This window comes from Bubalus bubalis, chromosome 7, assembly GCF_019923935.1.
Source record: "Bubalus bubalis isolate 160015118507 breed Murrah chromosome 7, NDDB_SH_1, whole genome shotgun sequence".
Classification (NCBI taxonomy): domain Eukaryota; kingdom Metazoa; phylum Chordata; class Mammalia; order Artiodactyla; family Bovidae; genus Bubalus; species Bubalus bubalis.
The window spans coordinates 102,743,673-102,765,280 of NC_059163.1; the positions used below are offsets into that span (position 1 = coordinate 102,743,673).

General features: G+C 36.5%; 1 long non-coding RNA gene across 1 annotated transcript in view; it reads right to left on the minus strand.

Moving 5' to 3' along the window:
• LOC123334506 overlaps window positions 1–21,361 on the minus strand; it is a 92,944-nt gene extending 71,583 nt beyond the window's left edge. Inside the window, exon 1 of the long non-coding RNA XR_006552503.2 lies at window positions 20,435–21,361. This is a non-coding gene — a long non-coding RNA (uncharacterized LOC123334506). The remainder of the gene's footprint in view (window positions 1–20,434) is intronic.
• Between the last annotated feature and the right edge of the window lie 247 nt (window positions 21,362–21,608).

Genomic DNA, 21,608 nt, shown 5'->3' on the forward strand with positions numbered 1-21,608 from the left:
AACTAGTCTAAAATCGCAGAAGATTCAACCTCCAGCAGGCCCTGAATCTCACTATATACTCATTGTAATACATCAGCACACTAAATGACACACCCACAGGTGCCAGGATAGTTCCAAGGTCACCATAAAAGACTAAAAAGGAGGGGTGACCCAGTTCCTGTTAATCCCCACCCTTTTTTCAAGATAGCTGGAATAATCCTCCCACTCATTAGCCTATGAAATCACCCAACCCGTAAAAACTAATCACTGCCCCCATTTTGGGGTCAATGGCACCCTACTCCAGTACTCTTGCCTGGAGGATCCCATGGACGGAGGAGCCTGGTGGGCTGCAGTCCATGGGGTCGTGAAGAGTCAGACACGACTTCACTTTCACTTTTCACTTTCCTGCACTGGAGAAGGAAATGGCAACCCACTCCAGTGTTCTTGCCTGGAGAATCCCAGGGATGGGGGAGCCTGGTGGGCTGCCGTCTATGGGGTCGCACAGAGTCGGACACGACTGAAGTGACTTAGCAGCTTAGCAGCATCTTCTGAGATGGCCCACATTCTGTCTGTGGAGTGTGTTTCTTCCATAGCCACTCTCACTTCAAGATAATTCCATGTCCTGCTCAAAAGCCTGCTCTCACCTTTTGAGACAGACCTAGGTCTGTCTATGGAATGTGTATCTCTCTAAATAAATCTACTTCTTACCTATCACTTTGTCTATCACTAAGTTCTTTCTGTGACCAGACACGGAAAACCTGAGCTTCAGAAAGTCCTGATACCAGATGAGACAGATTTTTATCTAAAACACAGTGAGTTTGACTCCCAATCAGAGTTAAGGGACTCAGTCTGTGGGTTCAAGTCCCAATCTGGGTATAGGCTGGGTTCAAGTTCCGTCTAAGTTGTGTGGTTTTAAAGATAAAATCAGTGCAATAGAATAGAGTCTAGGAAATACATGAGCAATTGATTTTTGATAGAGGTGCTAAAACAATTTAGTCGAGAAATAATAGATTTTTTCAACTGGAAAAAATGTGCTGTGCTGAAAACTAGAGAGCTATTAAAAAAATACTTCAAATTATACCTTGCACTAAAAGTAGTTTATTAACTTAATGTAAATCTAAAACTTATAGAAGTAAACAAATCTTTAATTAGGAAAAGCTTTCTTAAATATAGGTATAAAATATGATTCATAAAATAAAATTATTTATATGTTAGACTTCATAAACATAAAACATTTCTCCTCTGTGAAATAAGAGTTTGAAGGATGAAAAGCATAAATTAGGAAAACAATGTCTGCAAAGCATATATCTGATGAAAGATTTGTGTCTAGAATTATAAAGAAAAGTCTTAACTCAATAATAAGTAAACAACTTAATTTAAAATACACAAAAGATTTGAACAGACACTGAAAGAAGTGACAAATTAGCCCATATAGATGGTTAGCGTCAGTTATCATAGGAAAATGATGGAAAAGGAAAATGAAAACACAAAGTAATGTCAAGGAATGCAGAGAAATCAGAACTCGCTGCTGGTGGAAATAGTACAGCTATGTTGGAAAGTAGTTTGACGGTGTCTTAAAATTATAAACATATACCTACCATATGACCCAGTCATTCAATCCTTGGGAGATAAAACATTTCCATAAAAAGTGTCCACAGCAACTTTTTCATAAAAATGTCCCCAAACTGGAAACAACCCAAATGTCCATCAGCAGATAAATCAATAAACAAATTTTGGTATATCCCTTTAATGGAAGTCTGTTTAGCAATAAAAAGTTAGGGAAAACTGATACAAACAATGACATACAATTAATTTCAAACTGTCTGTGCTAAGGGAAAGATGCCAGGCAAAAAAACAGTACCTACTGTAATTTTTTTTTTCTAAAATTCTAGAAAACATAAGCTAATCTATATATAGAAAAAACGCATCTGTGACTCTCTGGGGATAAAGGATAGATGGAAAGTGCTGGGAAAGGGAAATAAAAGAGTAGCATGAGGAAATTTGGAGAGGTGACAAATATATTCATTATTCTGTTTGTTTATATACACAAACACACACAGATGCATATTTCACAGTTTAAACATCTGAAGTTCATTGTATATCAGGTACACCCCAAGGACTTTCCTGGACAAACAATGGTTAAGGCTCTGCACTTCTAATGCAGCGGTCACAGATTTGATCCTTGGTTGAGAAATTAGAATCCCACATGTCCCATGGTGTGGCAATTTTTTTTTTTTTAGTTATAAAAATAACAACTCAATAAAGCTATTCTATTAATATAAAACATATTTCCAGCTTCTGTGAGATGCTTACATAAACTTATATAATGTTCTATGAAAGCATTCTGATGTAGCTCATGTTTCCTTTAAATTTATCACAGAAAAGGATGAATTAAGAATAAAATTATATGGCAGAAAAGTCAAAGAATATAATTAAAAATGACAACTCTATGCTCTTGAAGGGAACCACAAACACTAAACAGCAGAGCACTACTTCCTAGACTATTAGTGAATTTGAAATCATAGGAAATAATAAAAGAGAAAAACAAAGCTTACTGTAAATTGATCAATGAATTGAAAAGAATTAGGAAATGGTAAATTTCTTAAAATATTGCTTTTCTCTGCCTTTGGAGTGATGACTGCCAAACTAAAAACTGAAAAGATCACATTTTGTACTTCAATGAGAATTTGAACATGGTCATTTAAAAAGTAACCAAGGAAGTGGTTTGAAAGTGATTAAATGCTCCAACCTCTTTCGAGGGTTCTCTATAAACAGCAAATGCTCACAGGTCCTACAGAGAGCTACAAGCATAATGTGAGGTGCCTTATAAATATGCTAGTACTGAAGGAAACTTCCTAAACAATTAGTCATTTTTTTCTACAATGAATCAAGGATTTTTCCTAAGGAAACTATGGTGAACAGTCTGGAATTGATACAAATAAAAGATCTAGAGGAATTTATAAAATATTTTTAAGTCCTTAAAGATAAAGGTCAAGAGACTGGGGTCTTACTCACTTTTTTCTTTTCAGTTTTTAATCACTGCCAAACACAGGCATACTGGTGGAGTACTCAACAAATCTTGGCTAAAGTATGCTTTTTTGTCCACTTTGTTTTGTTTTTCACATGGGAGAACCATCTTTTTAGTGCATTGAGATTTTATACAAAACAATATTGGTTTAATAATAATAATAATAAAAAAGCAACTCTCATCTCTAGTAGTACTTTTCTAATCTTTCATAAGTGAGATTAATCAAGTGAGCACAGGTCAACACAAAAGAAACCAAATATAAGAGGCATCACCAAGACAACCAGAATAGAGAGGCTTATTAGAACAGAGGCTAACAAGCTAGGGAGTTGAAACATGACAGAAAAGCAATAGAATCATGGAGAAGGCAAATAACTTCCAAATTAGTAAATCAATCTACTGCAAAGATTCAAAGGCCCTTCATAATTTCAAGGTGTTACACTATTCAGAACAGTAATAAAGCAGAGCAAGGAAATACTGCAATGGTCAAAACTGAGGAGCCATGGGTTCAGAGTAATAAATGGCTGTAAAGTTGTTTAAGGGCAAGGAATAGCAAAGAAAAGAACAGGGATGAGAGACCGGCTGAAAGGTTACATGAGTAAGAGGAAATTGAAAATACCCTCCCTTGAAGGGTGTGGGTAGTTTGATAAGTGGAATGAAGAATATTTCATCTGGGCAGCCACTTCTCAGTAATTTTGAGGGTGGGGCACACATGCGCATTAGAAGAAGGTTAATGGCAACTGATGCCAGTATTCTTGCCCGGAAAATCCCATGGAGAGAGGAACCTGGCAGGCTACATACAGTTCATGGGGTTTCAAAGAGCTGGACATGACTTAGTGACTAAACAACAATAAGAGTAGATTAGGACTTTAAAGTAAATGAGCTTTATTTTAACTCTTGGATCATATGTAAAAATGAATTGCCTAGAAGCATAAACAAAGGACAATTTAAGTAACCAGAAGTTGGGAGAATCCTGATCACTTCAAGACTGCTTTTGTTTACCCAAAGCCAAATGTGGCCATAAAATATATTTTCATCACACCTTATATTAGCTTCCTAGGGCTTCTCCTCTCAAGAGCTCGATTTAATCATAATTTATAATACTAAGTAATATTCATTCTTTTGCCACATTCAGTTCAGTTCAGTCACTCAGTCATATCCGACTCTTTGTGACCCCATGAATCACAGCATGCCAGGCCTCCCTGTCCATCACCAACTCCTGGAGTTCACTCAGACTCACATCCATTGAGTCAGTGATGCCATCCAGCCATCTCATCCTCTGTCGTCCCCTTCTCCTCCTGCCCCCAATTCCTCCCAGCTTTGCCACATTATGTTATAATAAATTCTGGGATTTAAGACATACTTTGAGGGGACTACTATTTAACCTACTACACACATTTTTCTGGGAAAAAAATCATATAATAACAAACAACAAAAAGTCACAATTTATAAAAAATAATGAAATGCACAATATTTTTTATTGTAAACTTCATATTAACCAATTCTCATGGATGTTTTCACTGATTTTTGCTGAACTCTTGTATCCACAGCCAAACGACAATTTCAGTTAACTCAGAAAGTTGATTGACATTTTAGTTTTTAAGTTGTATGAGGGTGAAATAATGAGAACAAATGTGGGAACTTTACTCATTCATCAATGCAGTGAGCAAATTTTTGACAGACAGTATATATCTGTCTGCATACAGAGAGAGAGAGAGAAGAAGAAAGGTATTTTTTTTTAATACTGAAAGGGTATTTTCTCAAATATTTTTATGCTAGTCACAATGTAACAGCAACAGATGGCACATACTTTGAAATCTAATCTGCATTATTAACATTTTCTCTATCACTTTAAGTCCAGACAATCAGCAAAACAATAGGTCAAGTCCTGATTTGTAACATTTGCTAATTTCTGTTGTGTAAACATACCCAACATGACTAAATTCAGGATACTAATATGAAATCACTAAATGCAGAGTTGGGAAGTGATATTTCATAGCACACAATTATACAGTATTTCTTTCATGAGATACATAAATAACCTCAAGAGCATAGTAATATTTAAATATACTAAAATAATTAAGAAGTGATAAACATTGATATTTATTTTCAACACAGTTTTTGAATTTTAAGTTTATATAATTTAATTTTCAGTAATAGTTATGTTTAAAAACTGTCTTTTACTATTTCTGACAATTTAAGTTGGCGCTTATAAGTTATTATGAGCTTGTTCCAGCATATTACTCCATAACATGACCTTGATGAATTAGAAGAAATATTTTCAAATCTTTATATCATTAATTTTTAACTAATTTTTAGTTAAAATTTTAGTTAAAAATTAATGATAAATTAGCAAGTTTAGCCAAAGCAAATGCATCTTAAAGTTTTTAATCTTTCCCAGGACTATTGATACAATTACCAGTCAGGGCTGGCTCCAAAGAACAATACCATGTATTATGTTAAAGGTCTCAAAAATTCAGTTATAATAAGCAGAAAAAGAAGCTGATTTTCCTGTTCTACATTTCCAAAAGTTTCAGCTATACCTACTGATGAGTCTCCAGGTGAATTTCATGAGGGAGCTTACTGATGAGTTCTAATTATGGCTAATTCCATATCCACCAACAAATTCACAGTTTTGTGGTGTGACATTAGGCAAGTGACTTTCTTTTCCCTGGCAATTTCTTAATCTACAAAATGTGGATATCTTGAAGGGTGTAGTAAAGTATGAAAATTTAGAAAATATTATGTATCCAAAATACAATTCCATTTAAAATAGTAATTAAGAAAATTAATGTAGGGAACTAGGACAATTCCTTTGGAACCAAGACATTAATCTTTAAATAAGGAAAGGAGAAACATAAAGGATCATCACGATCTTATATAACCTCTCTTTTGGGAGAGAGGAATCAGGCAACACTTACTCTCTCACAGAGAAAAATAGAGAGGCATGTGACCCTCAGCCTGTTTCTATTATGCCAGCATCTGCAATCATTAGGATAAAGTGGCATTTTAAAAAATTATTTTCTCCAAAAGAGTCCCTAGGAAACAATAATTATCATTTAATGGAATTCACAGTGGCACAACAGCATCACTACTCTTCCCCACCAGAGTTCTGAACCAGTTGAGAAAGGCAGATGGGCACCAAAATACCATCTTTATTACTCACAACAGAAAATGCAGCTTTTAATGGAGGGTAACTGGGCTTTCTTATAATGAACAAAACATCAAAACTGACTTTCCTACCATGACAAAGGCAAAATGAGATCCTGCACACAAGGGCCAGAACTTGAATACTTCAGGGGCCTTGAATACTTACAGCATGACACATCTGCACAGGATACATGCTTCCCAAGACAGTAAGGACAAAGGGTCAGCCCCTCACCCCAGCATCATCTTCTAAATTCACCCTACCTTTTTATTGAGGGATAAAGGAATGATGTGGCAGAAAAAGTCCTAGAATGTTATGCTAAAGGAGCTCCTTTAGCATAAAGAAGGAAACCTCAGGAGTAGAGAAAGTTCCTCCTTTCCAACTCCCCTTCACCATCATTCAAAACTACTGGTATAAGAAGAGAGAGACAGGAATTGCCCATGAGGTATGCACATCTTAGCAAAGAATTTAGGATCAATAAAGAGGATAGTTCCCTTTTGTTCTTTAAAAGTGTCAGACTCAGTGCTAGGTGCCCAGAGAAATCAAGCAACTTCAGTTTATACAGCCAGCAGCGGTGTATAGTGACTAGACTATGTGCTCTTTGAATGCAGAGATTATACCTTAATAACAATATAATAGCTATAGTCTAATAACAGCCTGGAACATTGTAAATATTTATAAAAGGAAGTAAGAAAGGAAGAAACAAGGAAGGAGAAATGAAATAACTGAGAGAAATAAATTTATACCCAGTTTTGCATAGGTCCTCTTGCCACTCTACATTGCCAGATATGGGTGTTGTAACTGGCCCTTGTGATTCCTGGCATCTTATTAAACATTTAGGAAGGAGTAACTCTTGAATGATCATATTCTTATTCTTAAGAACAGTAAGTCTCTCTAAAGGAAATAAACTCAGCGTTCCAACAAACTCAGATACAATTCTGGCTGCATGCTGATGATATATAATCTCATGTGTCCTCAAACAAAATGAGAAAAACAAAATGAACTGCATCTAATACATAATGGTGTTTATAATCATACTTAAGATCAGCATGTTATGCCATAAATAATAATGTAACTGCAAGCTTGCATTAGCATATTTTAGGCATCCTCTCTCAACACAACGCACAAAGCTAGCACTGTCATTCTTTCGCTGTTAAAGATGGCTCTTATAACACTGACAAGCATTGATATACGGGATTAATACCTTTAACTCATTTACTCAAGAGACTATTCTCTACCATGCCCATGGCTGAATAAGCAAACAATAAATATTATTGAAAAATCATCAGCAATCATTGGTCAAAAAGTTCAGGTAAGAAAAGCAGTCAGTCATAGAGTTCAAGTAGTTTTTCTGCTCTTCACATATTTTGGGATTTAGGGAAATCCCAAATTTTTCTACTTACAAAGAAAAACTAAACCATTATGTATGATGAGCTATATGAAAAACTAGAGTGAAATTTCAAAAATGCTTTCTATTAGAGGAAAAGATATTAATATACCTTTTAAACCTATATATTTGGTAATTGTGAGTCTCCTTTACTGAAGATTTTTATATAAATGTGCTCTTGAGAGGGAGAGGACTTATGCATATCTATGGCTGATTCATGCTGATGCTTGACAGAAAACAAAATTCTATAAAGCAATTATCCTTCAATTAAAAAAAAAATTTAAAAATGTGCTCTTGAATCTGTATTTTAGAGTCTATTCTATTGATAACTAGTGGGACCACATTAGACATATGATGGCTTTTCTCTGGGTCTCAGTTATAGTATTTTGTTCATAAGTGAAAGTCACTTTGTCGTGTCTGATTGTTTGTGACTGCAGGGTCTATACAGTCCATGGAATTCTAGGCCAGAATCCTGGAGTGGGTAGCCTTTCCCTTCTCCAGGGGATCTTCCCAATCCAGGGATTGAACCCAGGTCTCCAGAATTGCAGGCAGATTCTTTACCAGCTGAGCCACCAGGGAAGCCCTTTATTCATTAGGATGATAGTAACTGGTTACATGAAGACAAAGGCCTAGACCAAGCAACCTATTTATAGCCTTCATAGCCTTAAACATCATGCTCTATGATTATGTGTAAAAACTTGCAATTTCAAACAACTGGGGTCTTAGGAAGTTAAGTGGCAAAATTGCTGTTCTCATTCATCTGCTTTCTGCACCCATGGCAGCTTTAAGAACGATGCTATCTTTCGTTGACTGGAGTGTTAGCTGCATCAGCCTCCACTGCAATAACATGATGCCTAAAAGAAGCTTTATCCTCCACTCCAGTCAAGCCAGCCTCCTGTAGTACAAGAACGCTCCATAATCAGGCATGCAATTCAGTTCTGCCTGAAAGCTAAAGTCGCTCAGTCCTGTTCGAGTCTTTGTGACCCTATGGACTATATAGTCCATGGAATTCTCCAGGCCAGAATACTGGAGTGGGTGTTGCTTACACAATGCTTATTCATGTCCTATTCAGGCTGTAAATCACACCTCCCCAGTATTAGTTTCCTATTACTACTGAAACACAGACTTAGTGGTTAAAACACCACACATTTATTATCTACAGTTTTTTAGGTTAAATGCTCTGCATGGGTCTTTGTACCAAATGGCATAACAAGGCTATATTTCTCTATGGAGGCTCCAGAGAAGATCTACTTCCTTGCCAAGAGGCTGCCTACGTTCCTTGGCTTATGGCTTCTCTTTCACCTCTAAAGCTGGTCACTGACTCTTCTTCCATATTCATATAACCCTCTAGCTGTAGCCAGGAAAGTGTTTCCATTTTAAGGACCCATGTGATTAGATCAGGTCCACCTGGATGGCTGAAGATAATCTCCCCATCTCAAGGTTTCAAGATCTCTGTTCTTAACCACCTTTTCCAGATCCCTTTTGCCACTGTATTAGGGTTCTCCAGAGAATCAGACCTACTGGTATGTTCCTGTGTGCACATGCATGCACACACACACACACAGATTCATCTTAAAGAATCAGGAACTGGGTCACAGGATTGTGAGGAATGGCAAATCTGAAATCTGCAGGATAGGCCAGCAGGCTGGGAATCAGGGTAAGAACTGAAGTTATACTTTGAACCCAAAAGCATTGTGAAGGCAGAATTCCATCTTCCTTAGAGGAAAACCTTCCATCATTTTGTCTTTTAAGACCTCAAACGATTATAAGGCCAACTAACTTACAAAAGTTAATCTACTTTACTCAAAGTCTACTTATTTAAATGTTAATCTCATCTAAAAATGAAAAAAAAAATACAGTAACATTTAGACTGACTAAATATCTCGGTGCCCTGGCCTAGTTAAGTTGATACATAAAATTAATGATCACAGCCCTGTAGGTGACATATTCATAGGTTCCAGGAATTAGAGCAAAGACATCTTTTTGGGGAGGGAGTATTATCTTGTCTGTCATCTCCTCTATGAAACTTCCCATAACCATTCCAGCCCTCGCTAATAAAACTGTACCTGGCACTACTGGATTCTATAATCTCAAGTATTTAGCAAGTCATTGATTACTGCCTTTTTCAAATCAGATTGCTTTCAATGTGGTGGGGCAACTATAAAATTTCTGGAAGACTTTCTGCTTTATGTGTCCAGTGACTTCTCATCCTTTCCCTTTCATGTTCAGAGTGCTCAATACACAGTAATCAGCATATCTCTCAGATAATTCTTTAAAACCAAAAAATACATATTTTAGCTTTGAAGACATTTTATATTATCTTTTTTAAAAAACTCAAATTGAGTACCAGACAAGTCAAATGAAAATCTAAGGTGACATGGAGCAAGATACAAGTTTAGAATCTTTACAAAACCCATCAGTATTCTTCCTATTACCTCAAGTTAAGTGCTTATAAATAATAACCATACAATTTAGTTAGAAAATAGGCAAGGACATTGTACATGGGTATATATTTCCCATGATTTACCAGTATGAACATATATCATTTCATAACCAGGTTCATCTACCATTACAAAAAATGTTTTTAACAGTGAATATAAAGAATATTCTAAAAACCCAGGTATACTGTGATTCAGTATTACGGTTACTATTCTTATTGTTATATACTATGATTTAAATTCTTATTGTTATATACTATGATTTTTGACATATGTTAAATTCAAAGTAGTTTGCAGAAATGAAGTCTTCCTTATTCCTTGCAAATATTTTAATTGTGCTTGCTTGCATGTGTGCCCAGTAAAAAAAAAAAAAAAAAACTTGCTGACTACCAGGTCCATGGAGGACACTTTAGTCCCTGGTACAGTTCACTCACTGATGTTTGACTGGCATTAAGAATTTTCTGGGTCAATATTTAAATAACACTGAAGATAATCAGTGATTCTTCAAGAATTTATAGATGGGATAAAAGAGGTAAAAGAAGTAAACACACACACACTTTCTAATTACTTACATTGAAAAAATGATATATTATTTTCTAAGTGATCTGCAAAATAGGGATTCTTAAGATGATCTCATTTGACTTAAAGATATAGATCCCCCCATTCAATTAAATAGTGATAAAGTTTTCATACAAACAGTTTGGATTTAAAATTGTATAATATATGTAAGTAATATTCATGTTTGCTATATGAATTTTATTTATTTCTCTGAAATTCACATATTGAAGCCCTAATCCTCATGTGATTACATCTGGAGATAGGATATTAATTAAGGTAAAATGAGTTCATAAGGGTGAGGACTGTAGATTTATAAGAGGAAGAGAGAAATTTCACTCTCTTTCTGCCATCTGAACACATAGCCATTTTAAGTCAAAAAGAGAGCTCTCTTCAGAAACCAAATCCTGTTCAAGCCTTAATTTTGGATTTCCAGCCTCCAGAACTGTGAAAAAAAAATACTTTTCCTGTTTTTTAAGTCATTCAGTCTATGATATATTGTTAGAGCAGCCTGAGCCAACAAATACAACTTTTAATTTATGAAATGGTTCAATGGTAATATAATACAATTAACCACAACAATTTAGTACAGATAACTCTCTTAAGCAGGAAATAAAGCTCCAATCAACAAAATAATAGGTCTTGTTGAAGGACAAATAAAAAAATAAATCTGCACGCAAAAAAATACCTAGACATTCACCCTAAACTTTTCAAAAACATTAACTCAAAATGAGTTAGAGACCTAAAACAAAAACTATAAAACTTCTAGGAGACAATAATGATGAAAATCTAGGTGATCTCTGGTTTGGCAATGACTTGTTAGAAAACAACTCAAAAAGCATGATCTGTGAAAGTAAATTTTGTTAAGTTTGATTGCATTATCACTAAAAAGTTCTGATATGAAAAATACACTATTAAAGAATGAAACAACAAGCCACAGACTGCAAAACAAATACTTGCAAAACTCATATCTCATTGACTACATTCAAATATGCAAAAAGCCTTAAAAATCAACAATAAGGAAACAAACAACCGAAATGAAGTGTGCATAAAATATCTAAACAGATACCTGACCAAAGAAATTAGATGACAAATAAGCATATGAAAAGATGTAAACATGTGTCCCCCATCCTGAACCCCCCTCCCACCTCCCTCCCCATCCCATCCCTCAGGGTTGTCCCAGTGCACCGGCCCTGAGAGCCCTGTCTCATGCATCAAACCTGGACTGGCGATCTATTTCACATATGGTAATATACATATTTCAATGCTATTCTCTCAAATCATACCACTCTCGCCTTCTCCTACAGAGTCCAAAAGTCTGTTCTTTACATCTGTGTCTCTTATGCTGTCTCTCATATAGGGTCATCATTACCATTTTTCTAAATTCCATATATATGTGTCATTATACTGTATCAGTGCTTTTCTTTCTGGCTTACTTCACTCTGTATAATAGGCTCCAGTTTCATCCACCTCATTAGAACTGATTCAAATGCATTCATTTTAATAGCTGAGTAAGATTCATGTGAATGTATGGCAAAAACCATTACAATATTGTAAAGTAATTAGCCTCCAATTAAAATAAATAAATTAATTTACAAAAAAGAAGTAAAATATTATTATTAGAAAATTTCAAATTATAATAAAACTATATACTATTCGAATGGCTAAAATTAAAAAAAAAAAACCTCAACAAATGCTGATGATGATATAGAGTAACAGAACTCTTACTCATTGCTGCTGCTGCTTCTGCTAAGTCGCTTCAGTCGTGTCCAACTCTGTGCGACCCCATCGACAGCAGCCCACCAGGCTCCCCCATCCCTGCTAGTGGCATGCAAAATAGTATTGCACCTTCTGAGGACAGTTTGGCAGTTTCTTACAAAGCCAAACAGTCTTAACTATATCACCCAGCATATGCATTCCTTGATATTTATCCAAACAAACTAAAACCTTATGTCCACACAAAAACCTGCAAATATTTTCAGAAACTTGATTGATAATTACCAAAACTTGGAAGCAACTAAGATATCCTTCAACAGGTAAATAAACAAACTGTTGTAAATCCAAACAATGGAATATTACTCAGTGCTAAAAGAAGAAATGAGGTATTCATTAAGCCACAAAAAAGAAATGGAGAAATATTAAATGTATGTATGTATGTGTATGTATGTGTGTGTGTGTGTGTGTGTGTGTGTGTATGTATACATGAAAGAAGCCAGCATGACAAGGCTGTATGTTGTCAACTATATAATATTCTAGAAAAGACAGAACTATAGAGGATATAGAGGACTGCAAGGAGATCCAACCAGTCCATTCTGAAGGAGATCAGCCCTGGGATTTCTTTGGAAGGACTGATGCTAAAGCTGAAACTCCTATACTTTGGCCACCTCATGCGAAGAATTGACTCACTGGAAAAGTCTCTGATGCTGGGAGAGATTGGGGGCAGGAGGAGAAGGAGGGACAACAGAGGATGAGATGGCTGGATGGCATCACCGACTCGATGGACATGAGTCTGAGTGAACTCCGGGAATTGGTGATGGACAGGGAGGCCTGGCGTGCTGCGATTCATGAGGTTGCAAAGAATGGGACACGACTGAGAGACTGAACTGAACTGAATAGAGACATTTAAAAGAATAAGAATTGAAGTGGTTTGAGGGTGACGAATAGGTAGAGCAAAGGGTTTTTTTTAGGGCAGAGAAACTATTGAATATGATGTTGTAATGGTATGTGATTGTGTAATGCTGGATTCATGGCATTATGCATTTGTCAAAACCAAAGAGAACAGTGCAACACTAAGAGTGAACCCTAATGTAAACCATGAACTTTAATAATAATATATTGACATTCATTCATCAACTATAACAAGTGTACCACATCTAAGAAAGATGTAAATAATAAATGAGGGAGAGGGAATATATAGGAACTCTATTTTCTGTTTAATTTCATGTAAACCTAAAACTAAATAACAAAGTATGTTGACTTTTAATAAATAGGCAAATCAAGATATAATCTATGGCAAATAAAATATTTAATTTTATAATAAAATATCAAACATAGGTAGCAGATATTTCTTTTACACATTTGCATACATTACTAGAAAACACAGTTCTATGACATATCAGCTTATAGACCTAAATGAATAAGAATCATGGGGATAGAGAAGAAACACAACTATAGATATATGAGTAAAGTCTCTAAAAACAAACGTTTATACTTAAACTCCTTCACAGATTGAAAATTGACTATATTTTAATTCCTAAGAGTAGTGTAAAACTAGAATGACTAGAATTATAATGTTTAGATTCTTAACATAAAAAAAAGAATCTGTATCTTTAGTGATGAACAACACTGGAGTGCATTCTGTAAAAGGTTTTCATTAATTCAAATTGTTCTCTACAGAGGCTATGGGACACTCTGGCATCTGTCTTACAACATCTTAACACTGGGAAGAAGTAGTCTTTGTTTTTGCAAAGGTGGGTCAGAAGGAGAAAAGTTTTCCAAGCTTCTTGGTCATAAGTAACTGCAAATTTGTAAGTGTCACGTACCATCTCAGGATGAGATGGGGCAAGTGATATTAGAATGTTCTAAATTTTGTGACTGCTACTTGCTCATTATTTTTTAATATAATAACAGTTATTGATCCTTCAATTGATTGCTGACTGATTCATTCATCCAGAAAACAACACTGGAGTTTCTATCATCCATTCTAGATACTAGTAGTAAAGCAATGATTAAAGTGTACCAGATCCTGGCTCTCAAAAGATGGAAATAAACCTTTGGTTCTTTCAATTAAAACCTGTGCATGCATGTATGTATCACTCAAGAATGATCATGCCATTGTCTTCTGGCATCTGCTATTGGTGAAATAACTCCTTTCAGTCTAACCAACTAATTAATTCTTCAAAGTAATCTATTATTTTCTCTGGTGACTTCTTTATTTTCATCTCCCAGATTCTGTAGCTTCATTGTGACACATATAAATGTCGATTTGCTTTTATTTATCTTTCGTATGCTTGGTATGCTCCTTCAATCTGGAAAACTTTATGCCATTGCCTCTTGAAATACTGATGTACCTACACCCTCTCTGTTTTCAAATGTCCTATGAGAACAGTATACTTCAATTGCTCTTTCATTTTTTCTGATTTCTTTTCTTTTGCATGCTGTATTTCCCAAATATTTCTTACAACTTACTTATCCTCCCTGAGTATTGACTTGGTTTGACTCAACCATAATTAAATATTTATTTCTAAAAATTCATTTTATTTTCAGAGTATATGCTTCAATTTTTAATAAATCTGTTCAAATAAAAAAAAGTAAATCTGTTCAACTTCCATATTTCCTTAAACAGTAAGCAAAGAAAAATGTAAAAAAAAATATGGGAGAAGAATTTGTCATATTTAAGAACAAAAGAGAAGACAGTGTGAAAAGGAAAGAATGGTATAAAATGAAGTCGTAAAGGGTAGGCAATAAATAACCAGATCTTGCTGGGTTATCTAGGCCATTTTAAGGAGTTTGGGTTTCATTCTAAGGGTGAAAGCAAGTGTTCTAAACTGGGACATAAGATGACTTCATTTATGTTAAGAAACATGTCTTCAATGAAAATAGGAAAAGGATGAAGGGAAAAGTGACAAACAGTATTTTAGAAATTTAGAAAAGACAGTGTAATGGTTTCAATTTCATCCCTACAGTGAGAATGCAGAATAGTAAGAAATGATCTTTAATGTGTTATATGTCGGTCAATGCTCACAGCCTTATGTACAGTATTACTTTTATCTTCACAATAGCGTTATTATCAGTCTACTTTTGCAGATGTGCAGAGGCTGCATCATACTAGATAACTTTCTAAATTCGCAAAGATGTCATATAGGGCAAACGGTTTTTGATTAAAGTCTCTTAGTCCAGTCATTGTATAAGAGAGAGAAATAATGAACAACAAACACGATATATTCAGATTATGACATGTGTTGTGAAGGTAACGTTGTTGTTCACTTGCTAAGTCATATCCAACTCTTGATGATTCCATGAACTGCAGAACATCAGGCTTCCTCTGTTCTCCACTATCTTCTGGAGTTTCCTCAAATTCATGTTCACTGAGTCAATGATGCTATCTAGCCATCTTATCCTCTACCACTCCCTTCTCCTTTTGCCTTCAATATTTCCCAGCATCAGGGGCTTTTCCAAAGAATCGGCTTTTTGCATCAGGTGACCAAAGTGTTGGAGCTTCAGCTTCAGCATCAATCCTTCCAATGCATGTTCAGTGTTGATATCCTTTAGGATTGACGGGTTTGATCTCTGTGTAGTACAAGGGACTCTCAAGAGTCTTCTCCAGCACCACAATTCAAAAACATTAGTCTTCAGTGCTCAGCCTCCCTTATGGTCCAACTCTCATATCCATACATAATTAATGGGAAAAAAAACAAACAAATAGCTTTAACTATACAGACCTTTGTTGGCAAAGAGATGTCTCGGATTTTTTTTTTTTTTTTTTTAATACACTGTCCTGGCTTGTCATAGCTTTCCTTCCAAGAGCTAGTACCTTCTAATTAAATGGTTGCAGTTGCCATTCACAGTCATTTGGAGCACAAGAAAATAAATTTTGCTATTGTTTCCACTTTTCCCCCTTCTATTTGCCATGAATTGATGGAACCAAATGCCATGATCTTAGTTTTTTGAATGTTGAATTTTAAGCCAGTCAGCTTTTTCACTTTCCTCTTTCACCCTCATTAAGAGGCTCTTTAGTTCGTCTTCACTTTATGCTATTAGAGTGGTATCATTTGTATATCTGAAGTTGTTGATATTTCTCCCGGCAATCTTGGTTCCAGCTTGTGATTTATTCAGTCCTGCATTTTGCATGATGCACTCTGCATATAAGTGAAATAAGCAGAGTGATAATATATAGCCTTGTTATACTCCTTTTCCAGTTTTGAACCAGTCAGTTGTTTCATATCAGATTCTATACCTGTTGCTTCTTGACCTGTAGGTTTTTCAGGAGACATGTGAGGTGGTCTGGTATTTCCATCTCTTTATGAATTTGCCAGAGTTTGTTGTGATCCACACCCTTGATAACTGATAGAGACCAGTTTGAAATGATCATTTAGCAGACTTTGAATTTGAGAATAGGTTAAAAAAAAGCATAATTAATCTGGTAGGAGGATTTCTATAAAGATTAAAAATTGAAATTAAAAAGAGAACCCCCAGCATAATACTCAGTATGACAAGTTTTAGGTCCAAATAAGAGCCACTCTTTTGATGTGTTTACATCTCTCCACATCTGCAGTGAGCAACACCTTAGCCCCACTATCAATCTCATGTCATATTACTGTGTCTATTAGTGACATATCCCTTTAAAAGAAAAGCTTCCCCCAACCCCTTGACTCTGGGTATAGTATGAGGGGGTTGACTGTTAGAAGAGTAAGGGCACTGATAAAAGATACCCAGATTCCAATCTATAGATATGCATGGTAAACATTTTCTGGAAAGATAATAGCAGAAAGCTATTGAGAATAAATGACAGGTATCTGCCTTATGGAAGGAGAGCAGGGAAAATAGATCTGAGAATGAGGCCTTGGCTTCTAACTATATTTCTTGATGCATAAATGGCCCTCGCAAAATTCACTTCTGTCTTAAAAGTGCGTCACTATTTTAGAAGTTGTCCATCTGTTTTTATGTGCATTGGAAAAATCAACATGCTTTTAAGAAAAATTATTATTATGTTTAAATTACATAATTTAAAATTTTCTCTTGGCAGTCTTTGCCTTTGGGAATTCAACAGCATTAGGAAGAGGCAGAGTTAGTAATGACAATTGTGGCCTGATATATATCTCAATGTGTTTTACTTTTTAAAACTTTTTAGTTTATATTGCAATGTAACTGATTAACAATGTTGAGATAGATTCAGGTGGATAGCAAAGAGACTTGGCCATACATATACATGTATCCATTCTCCCCAAAACTCCTCTCTCAGTATATTTTAAATTTTGGAAAAGTTACACAATTATAGAAGTAATATATGAATATATCGACACAGGTATACACACACACACACACTCTGTATGTTTCTGCCTAGCAATCTTTTATCGACTTATACCAGTCAAACTGTTTATTTCCTGGCATAGTCTTCTTAAAATTTTAAAGAAACTAGAAAATAAAACACCACTTGATCTAACAGATGACAGAACTGAGAAAAACAGTTCGTGTGCTTGACTGCTGTGCCTGCTATTATTTTCATTTAGTGATAAAGTACAAGTCTATATCTGAGAATACCTTATTCAATACTCACCAGCTATAGAAGCGTAGACAATGTTCTCTGTCATGAATAGCTCTGCAGAAAGAAAACTGTCTGGATAAGGGGAATGGTGGCATTGCCATGAACTAAAGCCCTGGCACTCTGCCCAGAATGCTATGTGCATTTAAAACCTGCACTTATTCTTTTCCATATGCAAGATGAGGAATAATAAGAAATTCAGCCATGCAGTATCAATAGCTCATATTACAGAGTCAGAATGCCTGTTTCAAATCCCCTGAGTCCTTCTTGTTAGTCAGATGTGCTTGGGTGAGTGACAGAGTCACACAAACACTCAGCTGCCTCCTCAGCAAATGGCTTGAATAACTGACCCCCTCTTTCCATACAAGAGATGCTGCAAGGATTAAGTGAAGATAACTTGAATGTTCCATCATTATGTGATCAATAGTAACGATTTTCAAAGCACTTTCTTAGTATAAGACATGCTCAGGCCCACTCACTTAGTTGTGTCTGACTCTTTATGACCCCATGGACTGTAGCCAACCAGACTCCAGTGTCCATGGGATTTTCCAAGCAAGAACACTGGAGTGGGTTGCCATTTCCTTCTCCAAGAATAAGACATAGAATAAGTAATTAAATTATCACCGTATTAAAGGAATTACTGCTAATTAATATGGGTACCAGACCCTTGAGTAAAACTGTTTATTGGGTTACAGCATCCCCTGGAGAAGGGAAAGGCTGCCGACTCCAGTATTCTGGCCTGGAGAATTCCCTGGAATATCGATGGGGTTGCAAAGAGTCGGACATGACTGAGTGACTTACACTTTCACTACCCAATATATATGACTATTTTACTGATATTTGATTTTCTTTCAATCTAGGACCTCACAAACACATACTGGAAGAAACTACACTGTTTACTACAAAATATTAACTCAAACATAAACACATATTTAACAAGATGCAAGTAGTATTTAATTTGGCAATTATATTGATTTTCTATTTTCTCTTTCTTGAGTTAACAGGACTAAATTTTAGCCAGAAATCTCTTAGTATCTCTCTCTTCTGGCTTCATTTATATCACTATCTTTCATTGTTGAATCCTATAATGCCCAGAATAACTCTCCTGTGTATTCAATGTAGTATTAGAACTTTCAATACAAATTTCTGGGATTCTTTCATCTCTCCTGCCTCAATAACTTCTCTATACAGAACTGGGATTTTAAAAGATTTCTCTATCCTTTAACATTTTCTCTTTAAAATTCTGGCTAAAGATGCTTATCCCTTATTACACAGGCTACAACCCAGGAAATGACTAGTCCCTTTATTTGCAAGATATTGCAGTTCTGTACAATAGCTCTTGATCAGAATTCAAGATTCTATAATCTTGACCCTGTGTCATTGTGAGAATGGAAGGGATTTTTATTACCAGCTGCTTTTAGCCAAGAGCAAAACTGTTTTCAGGGTGAGAATGTGAACATTGACATCCTGGGAAATGATGAATTGAAATGGACAGGGATGAGCAAATTTAAATCAGATGACCATTATTTCTACTAATGTGGGCAAGAATCCCCTAGAAGAAATGGAGTAGTCCTCATAGTCAACAAGAGTCCTAAATGCAGTACTTGGTTGCAATCTCAAAAACAACAGAATGATTTCAGTTCATTTCCAAGGCAGAGCATACATCACAGTAAACGAAGTCTATGCCCCAACCACTGATGCTGAAAAAAGCTGAAGTTGACCAGTTCTATGAAGACCTACAAGACCTTCTAGAACTAACACACACACACAAAAATGTCCTTTCATCATAGGATACTGGAATGCAAAAGTAGGAAGAGATACCTTGTGTAACAGGCAAGTTTGGCCTTGGGGTACAACTGGAAGCAGGGCAAAACCTAATAGAGTTTTGTCAAGAGAACATACTGATGAAAGAAAGCACTCTTTTCCAACAACCCAAGAGATGATTCTACCCATGGAAATCATCAGATGGTCAATACCAAAATCAGATTGATTATATCCTTTGCAGCCAAAGATGGAAAAGCTCTTTACAGTCAGCAAAAACAAGATCCAGAGCTCACTGTGGTCAGACCATGACCTGCTTATTGCAAAATTCAGGCTTAAATTGTGGAAAGTAGGGAAAACCACTAGGCATCAGGTGTGACCTAAGTAAAATCCCTTATGGATATATGTGGGAGTGACAAATAGATTCAAGGGATCAGATCTGGTAGACAGTGCCTGAAGAATTATAGACAGAGTATCTTAACATTGTATAGGAGGCAGTGACCATAACCATCCCAAAGGAAAAAAAAATAATGTAAGAAGGCTAACTGGTTGTCTAAGGAGGTTTTATAAACATCTGAAGAAAGAAGAGAAGTGGAAAACAAGGGAGAAAGGGAATTATATGCCCAACTGAATGCAGAGTACCAAAGAATAGCAAAGAGAGATAAGAAGGCCTTCTTAAATGAACAATGCAAAGATGTAGAGGAAAACATTAGAACAGAAAAGACTAGAGATCTCTTCAATAAAATTGGAGATATCAGCAGAAGACTTCATGCAAGGATGGGCACAATAAAGGACAGAAACACCAAGGACTAACAGATGCAGAAGTGATAAGGAAAAGGTAGCAAGAATACACAGGTGAACTACATACAAAAGGTCTTACCTGGATAAGCCTGATGCTGTGGCCACTCACCTAGAGCCAGATATCCTGGAGTGTGAAGTCAAGTGGGCCTTAAGAAGCATTACTATGGAAAAAGTTAGTGGAGGTGATGGAATCCCAGCTGAGCTATTTAAAATCCTAAAAGGTGATGCTGTTAAACTGCTGCACTCAATATGTGAGTAAATTTGGAAAACTCAGCAGTTGCCATGGGACTAGAAAAGGTCAGGTAAGAAGGGAAGAAAAGTGATCAGGTTGGGACATGTGCCCCTGGGAGGGGATTCAGGGGAAAAGGGAGATTACATGGATGAGGATCCTGGCTGGGGAGTGAGTGATTCAAGCCACACATTGGGTGCCCCAGTCAGGGAATCCGACAAAAGGAATTCAAACCCCTTGGCTGGTTGGAGGACCAGTGGGACTAGCAGCAGGGCTATGGGAAGTCTGGAACCTACTTCAGTGCAAATGCTTGTTTGAACCCAAAACAGGAGGGAGGGAGTGAAGAGGCAGGATTGAAATTGTGTAGCCCACAACCACCCTCATGGTATCCCAACCTGAGCCAAGCAAAGAGTCCAGCACTGTTTGCTCCACAATGGAGCGACAGCTGCCTTGACTGAGGAAACAGCTTAGTTGTGAGACATTATGGTCACTCAAACCCTAAGCAGCATATGAAAAGGCAATTACATAAGTGGCTATCAGAAGCACTCCATATTTCTGACAGTGGCCTGACTGCCACACCCTGTACCCTGACCTAAACCAAATGATGTTTCCAGCCTCTCTCGCTCTAGCCCTGATCCTCTTTGGGGCTGAGGGTCTTCTGCTGGGAGCGGGAAGAGATGCACTTAAAAAGAACCAATGCACCTTGGACCCAACCCTCAGATTTTCTGCTCTAATACTTCAGACCTGACCCTGCCCCACACCTCCAGCTGTAGCCCCTCTTCCTCCAGCCCTATCTCCTATCCTGTCCCACACCTCCAGCTGTAGCCCCTCTTCCTCCAGCCCTATCTCCTATCCTGCCCCACACCTCCAGCTGTAGCCCCTCTTCCTCCAGCCCTATCTCCTATCCTGTCCCACACCTCCAGCTGTAGCCCCTCTTCCTCCAGCCCTATCTCCTATCCTGCCCCACACCTCCAGCTGTAGCCCCTCTTCCTCCAGCCCTATCTCCTACCAAGGTAATAGCTGC